The sequence below is a fragment of the Nicotiana tabacum genome, chromosome 9, assembly GCF_000715075.1.
Source record: "Nicotiana tabacum cultivar K326 chromosome 9, ASM71507v2, whole genome shotgun sequence".
Lineage (NCBI taxonomy): Eukaryota > Viridiplantae > Streptophyta > Magnoliopsida > Solanales > Solanaceae > Nicotiana > Nicotiana tabacum.
The window spans coordinates 10260028-10274381 of record NC_134088.1 but is presented as its reverse complement, the minus strand read 5'-3'; the positions used below and the strand labels follow the sequence as shown (position 1 = coordinate 10274381).

The window sequence follows — 14354 nt, the reverse complement described above, 5'->3', positions numbered from 1 at the left end:
ATTACTTCTTTGATTCTTTCTCCAAGTTTGATGATATCAGAGAATTTATGATTTTCAATAACTATGAACCTTTCATCATATTGCGGATCATGTGCTCTGACAAAGAACTTGTTCATTTTTTCCTCATCCAAAGATGGCCTGACCTTGGCCGTTTTCGACCTCCAACGAGTAGCATATCCATGGGAAGTCTCAGTAGGTTTCTTCTTAAGATTCTAAATGTAGAAAACATCCGGTGTGTTCTCTATACTGAACCTGAACCGGTCCATCAAATTCGACACCATACTTACCCAATTGGACCATTTCTTGGGATCATGGTTGATGTACTAGGACAAAGCATCCCCAGTAAGACTCCTCATAAAGAGTTTCATTTGGATCTTTTCGTCTTTCCCGACCCCGACGAGTTTGTCGCAATAGGTCCTCAGATGGACTCTGGGATCACCTGTGCCGTCAAACATCTCAAATTTGGGAGGTTTGTATCCCTCTGGCAGTTCTACGTCTGGCTGTATGCATAGGTATTCTTAGTTCAACCCTTCTATTCCTTTACCGCCTTGAACGCAGCTTGTCAATTTCTTGAGTTCCTCAGCCATGTTTTGAATGAGTAAGTCCTTCTCGTAGGATTCTGGTGTATAGGAGATTGGTTGGATAGATTGAGGTACAGTTTCCACATATATAGGGTTGCTTTGATGGGTGCCAGGGACTTGGGTGTAATGATGGTCATTGTTGGAGTTTTGGGGATCGGGAATGGGTTGTGGTGTGTTTTGGGGAGTGTGGTAAGCGGTGGCTGGTGGGTACTAAATTGGTTGATGAGCATGTTATGGCGGAGTTGGTATTGGCAGTGGATTGAGATTTTGGGGTGGAGTTGCGTATTCATTCGGCGCGGGAGGATTTTGTGGATGTTGGTTTTGTGTGTTTTGGGGAGATGCTAGGTTCTTTGTGTTTTGTTGGTGGATGTCGGGGACATTTAGGGCGAGTGACAAGTTTGCCAAGTTGCGAACCTGCTCAAGTTCTCCTTGCAGTTCCAGTATTTTTTGTTCCAGTCACATGACTAGATCATTTGGGGCCGGAGTACTACGACCATCTGAGGTTTCTGTGTTCTCAATATTCTCCTTTTGGATACCACTTAAGTCGTCCATTTTTTCTTTTCCTCTACCTTTTGTGTTGCTTGGAGGAGGAGGAGGTGGAGGGCCTCAAGATATGGTATGATACACTGATGAGGCCAGTATGAGTGCACCAACCTAAAGGGATGGGAATAATCAAAATAAGGAAAAACAAAAAAAGTAACAAGCTAGTGAGGATTCTGAAATGTTTGCAGTATTTAAACACATATTGCAGAAATGTAAATTCGTGTCCTAATTTGGGAGCCTCATTGTGCCCGAGGTAGGCCTAGTGACAAATAGATTTGGAGAACTTTAGATGCCAATAAATGCTTCATTTCATAATGTAAAAATAGACGAATGCTAAACGACACTGAGATAATAGAAAAATAAGTCACTACTGGCACTTGGCCTTATTACATTTTAGGAAAGCAAATAAATCTAATCTATTTGGTCTCGGAAGGACCTTCCTCGGGCTGAATGCTCTTGTCGATCAAATTCTCTAGTTCGCGTAGGTTCATCAGTAAGAACGCCTTTGCCAAATGTCCTCCTTCGTTTCCCTCAGCGTTCTTGCAGTCGGTGACTCTTTTCCTCACTTTTTCTTCCAATTCCAGCAGAATGTATTCCAGATATTCCAGCTTTTCGCTAGATTTGACGGCCTTCTCTTTCCATTCATTGATTTGGTCACTTGATGGAAGATTCCTCCACCAGTCTAACAAGAGTGAGGGTGTTCTAACCATACCGAAGCTGGGGACCTCATTCCTTATTTTTTGTAAAACAAAGAGAGTTAGGCCCTTCTCCCTACCAGACTCGACTATTTATACATTTATGATTAGCATATTGACATTTAGTTCTCCAAATTATTTCATAGAATGTGGTTGTATCCGTTGGGATTATGGAAACCCTGGTGGACTTTGGATAAGGCTCATCTTAAAGAATCATTATGTGGACAACATAATTGATCCGACTAGGTTTGACCATGATACATACACAATTTTGATCATAGTAAGGTTACTATGAGGGTTTAGACTGGTACCCTCAAGCGGACAACTTGAGGGGGAAAGGCACGGAACCGTCGACTGCATCGCTGATCGACTGGTTTTACCGCAAATAAGCCTTTCCAAATTTAAGGGTAACAAATAGGAAGAGCGCAACCACTCATCAAGCATTGTTATAGGATTTAATACGCACGAGTGGAATATGATGTGGAACATGATTTATGCAGCAATAAATAGCATGTAGTCAAGTATTTGCACGTAGGAAAAAATAAATACAGTATTTAAATAACTGAAAGACAGTTACGGAAAAAGAAAACAAAGAGACAAGTCAGTTTCAGGAATAAAAGAGTCATAAATGCTTAAAAGAAAATAGACAGTTAGATCCAAATAAGGGGAAAAGGTATGGGATAAAACATGCTTGGACTAATTCACAAAAGATAAGTTCATTATGGTAAGAGCCTAAAGGTATCCCCAGTAGAGTCGCCATGCTGTCGCGCCCCCTTTTTTCCTCCGCGGAGAAAGTCCGGGTTCCGACGTTCATGGGGGTAATAACTCATTTCCTTTTGGGATTTGGATATTTGAAGAGTCGCGACCTAACGGATTATGGTAAGTTAGGGCACCTAGAGTGATTAATTCTTAGACTAGTTTGCATTACCAGAGATATAGGGTAAGGGCTCAAAATAACCTTGAGGGGAAGGTTTTAGGCACCCCTCTCGGTCCACAACGGTGGGTCCTGGCCGAACTTATACTTATGAAGTAGTCCTTTAACAAATAAGTAGTTGAAACACATAACTGCAAATAAAAGCATGTTGGACATTGTATGACTCAAAGAATTTGAACAAGTTGCATATAAAGAGTAAGGTTTAAACATCGGGAATCGGGAAAGAGGGGTCCTAGGTTGGTTAGCCCATAGGATCACCCCATACAATGCCTGGTAAACACTCCTCAATGAGGGGCTACACGTGACATTAGCACATAGTCATCATATCCTTTTCTACCCAATTCCCTCCCATTGGTCATAGCCTAAAGCGTTCTAGCAACCTTGAAAATGTCCTATGCGTGCAGTACCCGTCCCTTTCTTATGGTCCTGGAGGTATTTTAGGGCCTATACTTTTGGAAAGTTCTAGACCTTTCTAAGGTTTTAAAGGATAAAAGTCTAGGCGTCAATCAAGAACAAGTAGGATTGCATTTAAAGATAATAGATTATAGGCTCACAGTCACCTCTACAAATAGAACAAGTAAATGCACGTCTTCAAACAACAGTCAGGTATTTAGGAGAAAAATCCTAGAACATGATATCTAGGTGAGCAAGGATTATGCAGTATTGACTTAGGACAAAGTGTAAAAGATACTATTTTGCTTGCCTACTGATTTACACCTATTGAATCTGGACAGTTTTAAATAACCAAAGCATAGTTTCAGAGTTGCAGAATTTAAATCGCCCTATAGGCTTGCCTAAACACAGAATAGTGAGGTCCTAAGAGCATGATATCTACATTGATGCAATAAAATAGTGTAGAATTTTAAACGTGCACTTGAGATACGATAGGCATGCTTTCTAGTGGTAGTAAATTAAGGCAGTATTTGAAAACTTATTTAAAGAAGCGGACAGTTGATTAAACCAGTTCAAAAGGAACTAACATGGATTAAACAGATTTGTTTAACTAAATTGATTTTAAGCTCTATAGGCAGGATTTCTAATTTTAATTCCTATAGGCATGGTATCTAATTGTTAAGAGCTGGTTTGCAAACTTATAGGCATGATTTCTAGTGAGACGAATGTAAATACATGCAGTAGCAGAAATTGAACTAAATCCTTTTACACTCTATAGGCATGATATCTAATTATAAAGCCATTTAGATCCTATAGGCATGATTTCTAATTATAAAGCCATTTAAATCCTATAGGTATGATTTCTAATTATAAAGTCATTTAAATCCTATAGACATGATTTCTAATATTGTGAAAACATAGAAAGTGCATTAACACAATCCTATAGGCATGTATTCTACCTGAATTACCCAACAGATATAACTACCCACCCCTTTTCACTAATCACCCTAATGTTGTTTGCAAATAATTATTACAGTCCGGCTAAATAAATTACATAAACAAGTAAAGGAAAAGAAGAAGTTAACTATAAGGAGCCTGAAGCAGTCCCAAATGATTTCCCAAGCCTCCAATAGCCTCAAATGCCAAAGTTCCATAGACAATGTCATGTCTAGATATGTCAGAGTTCCCTAAGGACCTCAAGGATCCTGGGCAGTGCTCACACCTAGACCTTTTCTCAACAATAACTAATTTAAGTACAGTGTGGAAGGGCCAGCTCTGACATGCCAGAGTTCAGAGAGATCTCAAGGATCTCAAGGCAGTACACATGCCACAGGGGCAGAACCTAATACTCTAGGAGTAATGTGAGAGTACTTGACCTACTTTTGAAATGGTTTTGATATGAAATGAAAGTGTTGAAAAGGGCTTAATTAAGTAAAGAAGTTTTATAAAAATAGGAATTGATTAGTAATAAGACAGTTTTGAAAGAAACAGTGAACTTATGAGAAATCAGCAAACGATTTAAACAACACCATTCAGACACAAATTTCACTCAGGGAGTATGGGAATTGGGGACACATAGAACATATTAATGTAACAGCAAGAGCTCATAAGTTTCCTTTTCAGAGTTCTTTATAAGATTTAGGAGTCAATTACACAGTCATAGAACAAACAGTGAGAACATAGTTATACTATGCAGAATTAAACATAGTGTCAGAAATACTTAGGGAGTAGTAAGTAACCTAGCAAAGTAGATTACTATCAGGAATTGGGTAAACCAACAGACAGACAATCATACATAGAGTAGAGTCAAATTGAGACATGCTAGAGAAAGCAATAGACAAGTCATCAGACATGTTAATCATAAGTTGAATAGGTAGTACTTATATATGCTAATTGTAACCAGGATTTAAGCATGCTAGTTACATGTCAAAAAGCCAAGTGATAGACATGAATTAGTAAACTAATGCAGTACGAGGGCACATAGAGTTTTGAACTTGTAATTAAATCAGAACATACCAGTTAAGGAGAGAAGACACAAAGTATAGAGCAGTGTAGTGCAATAACTAGCTTTGGCTTACAGCCGGCTAGTTCAATAGAAGCAAATGGAAAGTAATTAAGAGAAGTAGTTTAATGAATCTTATACATAATCTAAATATATCTTAGACAAATATAATCTCTCTCTTTTTATATATATATATATATATATATATATATATATATATATATATATATATATATATATATATATATATATATATATATATATATATATATATATAAAACTGTTGAAGAGTACACTTTTATTTACTTAATTATATCTCAATCAAACAGGTACTCTCTTAAACGAGTGGCGCACCGCTATCAACATGGAGGCGAGAAATTCCGGCAAGGCGACACTACTTCTCACGGCGACGGTTTCCTACTCACCTCGAATGATTGAACTACCCAGTTGAATCAGTGGCTAGAAACTTAGACTGGATTAACGTTATGGCCTATGATTTATATGGACCAAATTGGTCACCATCACAAATCAATTCACATGCATAATTATATGATCCTGTGAACCATGTTAGTGGAAGTGATGGAATTGTTAGTAAACTATATTTATAAAATAATTCTGGAGAAAATAAAATAACATAAACAGAAATATAAATGAAACAAAAGTTAATCCGAGCCAACTGAATTCACAGTGTTTCCTTAAAGAATTTAATCCCCTCCTAGTACCCAAGGTTATGCATCATTTCCTCCAAGGATAGAATGAATTACACACTGGTGTAGTGGTACTTCAAACCCCAGTGTTTCAGCGAACATAAAGTTCGGTAGCAAATCACACTTACTGTTATTTTCTTTGAAGTTAAAACAATGCAGAAGAAGGATGAGAAACTCAGAAAATCGTATGGAAAATCTGAGAGAATGGACTTGTATTTATAGTCAATGTTGGGATGAAATCTGAAGAGGTGCAACTCTTCAGAATGGTTGTTTATGCAAAACGGACACAACATAAATGTCATAACATAAATGACTATTTATTTAACAATAAAGAGGGAAAATAAATAGAGAAAATTGAAAAGGGTAGTTAATTTTCTGTTACCAAAACAGAAAACGAAAAAATGGAACAGTTGGATTTTAATATTAATATTCTTGGATTTAATATTAATATTAATATTAATATTTTTTCATTAAAACGGATATTTAATAATATTTCTGTTAATATTTACTATTAGCAAACAAACTTGGTCCAAACAATTAATCAATTAATCGATCATTTGACCGAATCCGAAGCCGAAGCCGAGCGAGCGAGCGGGCGACGACGGTGCGAGGCTTTCCTTCTTCTCGACTCTTTAAGAGCTAGAAGAAGAGCAATTATTTATATACCCATTAAAAACCTCTTCGTCTTCCAATATGGGACAATGTTCCTTTATCAAGGAAGGAATCTCAAATGAAACTCCAATATTTCATTTTTCCTCCAATTCCCATTCATCCTCTTTTAAGCATTAATATACTTAAAACCCCAACAATCCCCCACATGAATGGGGAATGGCTATATCACAGAAATATGCATGAAAAATTGTGTGATTCGCAAGCAAGGATTAATTGCATCTGGATAAGTAGGTCTCCCTTTGAACTTTTTGTAGTGAACTTATGTCGGATATACTCGGTCAATCAGTAGATTTGATATCTTTGAACCATCGAACTTTGGTGTATACCTAGACAACCATAAGTCACACAACCAACCCTTAACCATATTTGGTTCTTATTTTGTGTTTGTTTCAGCCATGAACACCACCTGGTGTCATAAGTACATAGAGAACTGGCCTTACAAATTCTCCTTGAAGCGGCTAATACTCCACACTTATATAGATGATTCTTAAATGTGTTATCCAGTAGATACACTATTTGATATACCCCGTATCAAATTTAGAAATTATTAAAAAACCTTAATGCTTTATCCTTGGTAATGAACATTGTCTCATCACGAGAATGGATCAAAATTTTAGTTGATAATGTTAAACCGTCATTTATGACTTTATTTGATCTCCTTGAACCTAGATCTTGGGATCCCCAGTGTTTTAGATAGAGCTACCGCCACAATGACGTGTTCTCGGCCATAATCTTATTCCCCTTGATAATTTCTCAACTACCTCTCTAGTTAGGCCTTTTGTAAGTGGATCGGACACATTATCATTTGACTTTACATAGTCAATCGTGATAATTCCTCTAGAAAGCAATTACCTAACGGTTTTATGTCTTCGTCGTATATGACGAGATTTACCGTTATACATAATGCTCCCAACCCTTCCAATTGCTGCTTGACTATCACAATGTATGCATATTGGTGCCAACGGTTTGGGCCAAAATGAAATGTCTTCCAAGAAATTCCGGAGCCATTCAGCTTCTTCACCGGCTTTATCTAAGGCTATGAATTCAGCCTCCATTGTAGAGTGGGCAATACTAGTTTGTTTGGACGACTTCCAGGATACCGTTCCTCCACCAATAGTGAATACTTATCCACTTGTGGACTTAGAATCAGTTGAACCGGTGATTCGATTTACATCACAGTATCCCTCAATCACCGCAAGATATTTACTGTAGTGCAAAGCAAAGCCCTGAGTATGTTCTAAATATCCCAAAACTCGTTTAATTGACATCCAATGAGATTGACCTGGATTGCTCGTGTATCGACTCAATTTACTTATAGCACAAGCTATATCTGGTCTTGTATAATTCATGATGTACATTAAGCATCCCAACACACGAGCATAATCCAATTGTGATATGCTTTGGCCTTTGTTTGTTAATGCAAGATTCATGTCAATTGGAATCTTTGCAACTTTAAACCCTAAGTGCTTGAATTTTTTAAGTACTGCCTTAATATAATGAGATTATGACAATGCCAGACCTTGAAGAGTCTTATAGATCTTAATCCCCAGCATTAAATCAGCAACTCCCAAGTCCTTCATATCAAGCTTGCTAGTTAACATACGCTTAGTAGCATTTATGTTGGCAATGTCATTACTCATTATCAGCATATCGTCCACATATAAGCAAACAATGATTATGTGATTTGGAACATTTTCAATGTACACATATTTATCACATTCATTTATCTTAAAACCATTTGACAATATTGTTTGGTCAAGTTTCATATGCCATTGTTTAGGTGCTTATTTTAGTCCGTAAAGGGACTTAACAAGTCTGCAGACCTTCTTTTATTTACCTGGAACCACAAACCCTTCAGGTTGTTCCATGTAGATTTCTTCCTCCAAATCTCCATTCAAGAAGGTCGTCTTAACGTCCATTTGATGAATTTCAAGACCATACACTGCAACTAATGCTACTAACATCCGTATGGACGTAATTCTTTTAACTGGAGAATATGTATCAAAACAGTCGAGTGTCACGACCCCAATTCGCCCTCTGTGAACCATCATGATGGCACCTAGTCCTATACGACTAGGTAAGCCTAAATTGCGGAAGATAACCAAAATGCGGAATAAAACAAATTAAAGTAGAATGAAGAGTGATAAAATAGTGTTTAAAAGTGGCGCTCGACATATACAACACAACATTCTTAGAACACTATCCCCAAAACCCGGAAACTCACGGAACCACAAGCCTTTGGATATCTACAATGCCTAACTCCAGGATATCTAACAAGGGAAAGAAATACAGAAGGGCAAATGTTTAAAAGCTAGAATAGAAAGGGACTCCTCGGTCTGCGGATGCGGCAGATGCACCTCAAAGTCTCTAGAGCAGTCGCCTCGCCTCGCCTCAGGGGTGACAGGACTGAGTTGCAGTACCTGGATCTGCACATGAAAAACATGTGCAAAAGGGACATGAGTACACCACAGTGGTACTCAGTAAGTACCAAGCCTAACATCGGTCGGGTAGTGACGAGGAAGGTCAAGGCCCTACTGAGGTTAAATAAAATATAAAGATCAATAGTATAGAACAGAACAATATAAATAAGTACAACAGTAAAATAATACAGGATGTACAAGACATCAACAACTATACAGAAGCAAGGTAAACACGGAAAGAAAATACAGCTCAGCACAAATAATAATAATCGGGGATCTCCCAGGATATCGTCCTATAGTCCCATATGTACATATCCAATGGATCTCTCGGGATCCCGTCCCATAATCCAACTTATAGTGCGCGGCAATCTACTGGAATATCGTTCTATAGTCCCAAATGTAAATACTCAGTATTGGGGGAATCTACCGGGTGCATTCCCGTAGTTCCATATAACTGTGTAGGGGGATCTACCGAAATCCCACATCCTTAGTCCCAAAATAAACAAATAAGGGGGAGCTACCGGAATCCCACATCCGTAGTCCCAAAATAAATACACAACAGCAACAGGAAAATATACAGAAATGGAAAAAGTTCATATTAAGGCAACAAGTGATTCTAGTCTAGCATGCTACATAGATTTCAGGCAAGGCAGGTTGAGCAAATAAAGCAATTAAGTCACTTAGACATGCTTTCCTACGCTAACAATAGGCTTAATAGTGCAAGTAATAGAAACAAGAAAGGAAACAAACTAGTAATTACTTAAAGAAAACCAGATTTCTAACAATTAGCACAAGTACGCACTTGTCACCTCACGTACTAGGTATTTCAATTACCAAATATACCAATCCTAAGGGGAAGGTCCCCCACACAAGGTACAAGCCACTTACCTCAAACCGGCTCAAAATCAACCTGAAACCACGCTCTTGCCGCGAGTACTCGACTCCAAATGACCCAAATCTATTCAACTCAATTGCATAATGTAAATAACACTTCAAGTAATTAATTATACAAAGAAATTCTAAGCTAATACACGAAATTAGGTAAAATGACCAAAACGCCCCTCGGGCCCACGTCTCGGAATCGGGTAAAAATTATATTTTCTGAATCCTCACATCTCCTGAGTTCATGCATACCAAACTTATCCAAATCTAAGGTCAAATTCCTAATCAAAAGTCGAATGCTAGCCTAAGAACTTTCTTCCAACGTTTCCCCAATTTTCATCTCCAATCCGAAATTAAATGATGAATTCATATTTGGATTAATGGGTTACAAGTAAAAAGGAGTTAAGAATTGTTACCCAATCGATATCTCTGGAAATTCCTCAAAGTCTCGCTCAAATCCGAGTTTCCAAGCTTAAGTTTTGATAAAAATGGCTAAACCCTCGATTTTGAACTTAAACATTCTGCCTAAGAATTCCAAAAACTCTAAAAATACGCTTTCGATCAAAAAGTCTATCAAAACTTGTCCGAATGACCTGAAATTTTGCACACACGTCACTTTCAACACTACGGAGCTACTCCAACTTCCAGAATTCCATTCCGACCCTCGGATCAAAATTTTTCTATTGGATCAGAAACTTCAAAAATTCAACTTTCGGCATTTCAAGCCTAAATTAGCTACGAACCTCCAAAACACAATTCGAACACGCCCCTAAACCCAAAATTACCCAACGGAGCTAACGAAACCATCAGATTTCCATTCCGAGACTGTCTTAATACTGTTCCGACTATGGTCAACTTTCCAACACTTAAGCTCTCATTTAGGGACTAAGTGTCCCAAAACTCTCCGAAACTCAAAACCGAACATCCTGGCAAACCAAAATAGCAGAAATAAACTTGGGGAAAGCAGTTAATAGGGGATCGGGGCATAAATTCTTATGACAACCAGCCGGGTCGTCACATCCTCCTACACTTCAACATTCATTCGTCCTCGAACGAGCATAAAGATATACATGAAGTAGTGAAAAGATAAGGGTAATGACTGCGTATATCCTACTCGATCTCCCAGGTCGCCTCCTCAACCGGCTAGTCTCGCCACTGAACCTTTACTGATGCAATATTCTTTGACATCAGCTTCCTAATCTGCCTGTCCAATATTGCCACTAGCTCCTCAACATAGGATAGATCCTTGTCCAACTAGACTGAACTAAAATCCAACACGTGCGAAGGATCACCGTGATACCTCCAGAGCATCGAAACATGAAATACCGGATGAACTCCGGCCAAGCTAGGAGGTAAGGCAAGCTCATAAGCAACCTCCCCAACACGCCTCAATATCTCAAAAGGGACAATAAATCTCGGACTCAACTTTCCTTTCTTCCTGAATCTCATAACGCCCTTCATAGGTGAAACCCAAAGCAAAACCTGCTCTCCAACCATATAGGAAACATCATGAAACTTCCGTGTTGAATCACCTTAACCTTCTCCAAAGCATCCTGAACCAGGTCTGTGCCCAACAATCTAGCCTCACCCAGCTCAAACCAACCCACTGGGGATCTACACCGTCTCCCATACTCATACGGTGCCATCTAAATGCTGGACTGATAGCTGTTGTTGTAAGTAAACTCTGCCAATGGCAAAAACTGATCCCAAGATCCTCCAAACTCAATCACACACGAACGGAGCATATCCTCAAGAATCTGAATAGTGTGCTTGGACTGTCCATCCTTCTGAGGGTGAAATGCTATACTAACTCCACTCGAGTACCCAACTCATGCTGAACGGCTCTCCAGAACTGTGATGTGAACTGAGTACCTCTATCTGAAATGATGGAAACCGGAATACCATGCAGTCGAACAATCTCCCGGATATAGATCTCCGCCAACCGCTCCGAGGAATAAGTAGTACACACAGGAATGAAATGAGCGGACTTGGTCAGCCGATCCACAATCACCCAAATAGCATCGAACTTTCTCAAAGTCCGTGGGAGCCTAAATACAAAGTCCATGGTGATCCTCTCTCACTTTCACTCCGGAATCTCTATCTGCTGAAGTAACCCACCCGGTTTCTGGTGCTCATACTTCACCTGCTGACAGTTGAGACACCGAGCTACGAATCCAACTATATCTTTCTTCATCCATCTCTACCAGTGGTGTTGCCTCAAATCCTGATACATCTTCGCGTCACTCGGATGAATGGAATACCGCAATCTATGGGACTCCTCTAGAATCAATTCGCGAAGTCCATCAACATTGGGTACATAAATCCGACCCTGCATCCTCAATACCCCATCATCACCAATAGTCACATCTCTGGCATCACCATAATGAACCTTGTCATTGAGGACAAGCAAATGAGGGTCATCATACTGCCGCTACCTGATACGATCAAATAAGGAAGACCGAGAAACCACGCAAGCTAGAACCCGACTAGGCTCCGAAAGATCCAATCTCAAAAACTGGCTGGCTAATGCCTGAATATCCATCGCCATAAGCCTCTCCGATGCTGGTAAATAAGCCAAACTCCCCAAACTCTCTACCCGGTGACTCAAACCATTGGCCACCACATTGGCCTTGCCTGGGTGATACGAAACAGTGATGTCATAGTCCTTCAACAACTCTAACCACCTCCTCTGGCGCAAATTTAGATATTTTTGCTTGAACAAGTACTGCAAGCTCCGATGGTCAGTATAAATCTCACAGGGAACCCCGTATAAATAATGGCGCCAAATCTTCAGGGTGTGAACAATGGCAGCTAACTCAAGGTCGTGAACATGGTAGTTCTTCTCATATATATTCAACTGTCTGGACGCGTAGGCAATCGCCCTACCGTCCTGCATCAACATCGCTCTGAGGCCAATCCTCAAAGCATCACAATAGACCATATAAGACCCCGAACCTGTAGGAAATATCAAAATTGGGGCTGTAGTCAAAGTTGTCTTGAGCTTCTAAAAGCTCGCCTCACACTCCTCCGTCCACTAAAACGGAGCACCCTTCTAGGTTAACCTGGTCATAGGGGTTGCAATCGATGAAAACCCCTCCACAAAACGACGATAGTAACCCACCAAGCCAAGGAAACTGCAGATCTCGGTAGCTGAGGATGGTCTGGGCCAACTCTGCACGGCCTTTATCTTCTTCGGATCCACCTAAATACCCTCACTCGATACCACGTGGCCAAAGAATGCCACTAAATCCAACCAAAACTCACATTTCGAGAACTTAGCATATAACTTCTTTTCTCTAAAGGTCTGAAGCACCGTCCTCAGGTGTTGCTCATGATCTTCACGACTCTGGGAATACACCAGAATATCATCAATAAAGATAATGACGAATGAGTCGAGATATGGCCGAAATACACTATGCATCAAATGCATAAAGGCTGTCGGGTCATTGGTCAGCCCAAATGACATGACAAGGAACTCGTAATGACCATACCGAGTCCTAAAAGCAGTCTTCGGGATATCTGGCTCCCGAATCTTCAACTCATGGTAACCTGAGCGCAAAGCAATCTTAGAAAACACCCGTGCGCCCTGAAGCTGGTCAAATAGATCATCAAGATGAGGCAAAGGATAACGGTTCTTAACTGTCACTTTGTTCAACTAGCAATAATCAATACACATACGCATAGAGCCATCCTCATTCTTCACAAACAAGACTGGAGCACCCCAAGGTAATACACTAGACCGAACAAAACCCTTGTCAAGCAATTCCTGTAACTGATCCTTCAACTCCTTCAACTCAGAAGGAGTCATACAATACGGAGGAATAGAAATAGGTTGAGTGCCCGACAACGCATCAATGGAAAAATCAATATCTCTATCAGAAGGCTTGCTTGGAAGATCAGCTGGAAACACATCGGGAAAATCCCATACTACTGGAACTGAATCAACTGAAGGGGTATCAATATTAACATCTCTCACATAAGCTAAATATGCGCCATACCCCTTCTCAACCATACGCTGAGCTTTAAGAAAAGAAATAACTCTACTAAGAGTATGGCCTAAAGTACCCCTCCACTCAACACGCGGTACACCTGGCATAGCCAGCGTCATGGTTTTTGGCGTGACAATCAAGAATAGCATAATGGGGCGATAACCAGTCCATGCCCAAGATCATATCAAAATCTACCATGCTGAGCAACAATAAATTGGCTCTGGTCTCAAAACCACTAAGAGTAACCAAACACGACTGATAGATACGGTCTACAACAAGAGAATCTCCCACAGGAGTAGAAACATAAATATTAGAACTCAAAGAATCCCAAGATATACCCAAATGTGGAGCAAAATAAGAAGACACATAAGAGTAAGTGGAGCTTAGATCGAATAGAACTGATGCATCTCTGTGACAAACTAATATAATACTTGTGATGATAGAATCAGAGGCAACAACCTCGGTACAGGCAGGAAGGGCATAGTATCTGGCCTGGCCTCCCCCTCTAGGGCAACCTATACCTCCCCGACCTCCAC

General features: G+C 39.8%; 1 pseudogene; it reads left to right on the top strand.

Moving 5' to 3' along the window:
• Nucleotides 1–5248: 5248 nt before the first annotated feature.
• The window catches only part of LOC107775570 (class V chitinase-like), a 35908-nt pseudogene continuing 26802 nt past the window's right edge, over nucleotides 5249–14354 (top strand).